This window comes from Brassica oleracea, chromosome C9, assembly GCF_000695525.1.
Source record: "Brassica oleracea var. oleracea cultivar TO1000 chromosome C9, BOL, whole genome shotgun sequence".
Lineage (NCBI taxonomy): Eukaryota > Viridiplantae > Streptophyta > Magnoliopsida > Brassicales > Brassicaceae > Brassica > Brassica oleracea.
The window spans coordinates 49,324,417-49,327,231 of NC_027756.1; positions in this window are offsets into that span (position 1 = coordinate 49,324,417).

The window sequence follows — 2,815 nt, forward strand, 5'->3', positions numbered from 1 at the left end:
TTGGTCTATTTGGATTTCAAACCAAATTTCTTACATATAATCGTATAGAAATTCGTCTCGTACATACGAATTATTCATTTGTAACTATAGAAGTTACTATTATGATTTTTTTTCTTTTCATATGAAATTACATCTTTCAGTAATGAAAGAGATTAATAATTTTCTCAAATAATACTCTTAAGTATGGCATTTCAGTACCAAACATATACGAGCGTCTTAAATAAAATACTTTAAGGATCTTTATGATAACATCTCAGTTTTAGATCTCCAGTTTATAATACATAAAAACAATATGGTATTGTCAAGAGTTTTCTTCCTAAACACAATTTTTCTATAATTCTTCAGAAGTTTTGATTATATTCAAATCATGATTCTATTGATCTATAATCTCTTGATAAATACAAATGGATACATTTGTTAACCTTATAATATTTCATATATCCCATAAAATAGTTTGTTTCAATTCGATCGAATATGCAGAGTTCCCGGGAACATGATTTTGATATCATCAATCCTTCATGGATTCTACTTTCAGGGATTAACATTTTCAAGTGGTTTGTTTCATTCAAGTTCTTCCTTTATTACCAGACTATAAGGAACTTGAAACTAGTTGCATCTACCACATGAAATTATGTCTCTTTACTATCAATTTCATATTGATCCTTCTGTGTGTGCAACGGTTCATCTACATCTCACTTGTTTTACACTCTTTAGTGTATGGTCTACTGGTCCAAATACTTCTCTATTTCAAAAGAAGTTTATATCTTTGTCTATTGAATCTTTCTGATTTGGCCAATCATTTCTTTGTGTACACTTTTCAATAGACTTTCTTTCATGATCATCTTTCTCATTTATTATATCAACTGCTACTTTGCATGCATAATATCATAGACGTCGATTTTCTTATCGGTTCCATTTTATTTCATACATGACATAACTTATTGAGATCTCTTCATTTGTCTCAGGTACCTGAATTTTCGTCAGTCATGTTTAATTTCTCTTCAGGAGATCATACAAAACTATATTGCCTCGTTTTGACCATTATCAATATATGCTCCTTTTCATTTACGAGGATTTATCTTGGGAACCAATCTGTTTACCACGCTGCAGGCGTGACTAGCAGTTTGATATTGTTCTTGTAGAACATTTATTCTTATTGGAGCATTTACAGCTGGTATATGTGACTTGATCACTATATTTATATGGGTCGTGTCTGACAACTGCTTTAGTAAGTTTTGAAATGAATTATCTTTTGGACTTCTATTTCACATTGTGTTTAGCCCGAGGATCAATGATAATTCATTTCAACTTATTTTCTTTTCCAGCTGTTTATTTTCTCCCCCTTATTAATCAACAACATATCCTACATGGGTTATGTATTTTTCGTAGATCCTTTTAACTTTTGATACTTATAAAAATACAATACCTTAAGAACTTTAAATTGCATTCTTAAGAACTTTAAATTAAATTTTTATGTGCAGTAATACTATGTACACTTCTGGAGCATCATATATATCATCTTATTAAACATTCTATAAGTTTTTACTACCTTGTATTGTACTTACAATAAATTTTCTTTCATCTTCAGATGAATTCATAATTTCTTTTCTTTATTACCATGTTTATTTTCTCAACTTTAAGTGAGATTATGAGTTCTATAAAGAAACTATTTGGATCTTGACCTCATTTATGCTCACGGCTAAAACCACTTTTATGTTCATTTTCTTGACCAATACTATTTTTGTTTTTGGGTATAAATGTCCTATTCTCTTCAAGAGAATGAATCATAATCAACTAGACGTGATTTATCAATATATATTTTTCAATATATATGCATCATAAAAAAAATTTCTTGAAGAAATTTTACTTTTAAACTTAACATCCAACATAGTTGGCTTTATTTACCGACTTCAGGTCTTGTAATCTTTAAATGCAAAATACAAAATGAGCTTTAGGTAATCACTTTAGGTGATAATACCTTTTTTTTATATATTATTCTCTAAAACTTATGAATCTTTTAGAGTCAAGCTTTAAACTTAAAATCCTCAATATAAATGGTAATAAAATCAAAATATTTCAAATATATATAAATATGTATTAACAAAGGTGTCTTATTATATCAGAAAATAAATAAAACTTTCATAGTAATTATTATATAGACTATATTATTACTCTCATGCTATTTAACAAAGTTTAACCTATCAATCAATTTAATGAACAAATTTATATCACTGCCAACTTTCATGCAAATTGATTTATCTAATCAAGTTTGTTAAACTTGTATATAAAGCATAAAAATACTTATCTTATACACAGAAGTGTATCGGCGATGAAAGTTTTAGCTATTCGTGTTTCTGAATTGGCTGATAACTTGTACATATCTTTCCGAGAGAATACACAATCCTGAAAACTTTAAATTTTGCTCATATAAACATGGCCATTACATTAGTAAATATCAACATATAATCCAAATTCTTTTATGATATTAGACCAAAGACTAATCGACCACAAAACTAACCGATTACAAATAATTTCTTTTATGATGTTAGACCATGAATCATAAAGTATGTTTCCTTAATACCATTAAACCATGAAGCATATTAAAGTATAATAAGCAAAATTTAATTCATCAAATAACTATTATTCTTACATATAGACAAGCGTTGATGAATATTAATGATATCAAGTTCTTTAGTGCTCAAGGTTTTAAAACCAAACAATCAAACCAACCAAAGATTATATTGCAAATATTAATTAATGATTCTCAACTATTTAGAATATGAACCATATAAACCAATGGTTATCCAAACCAATT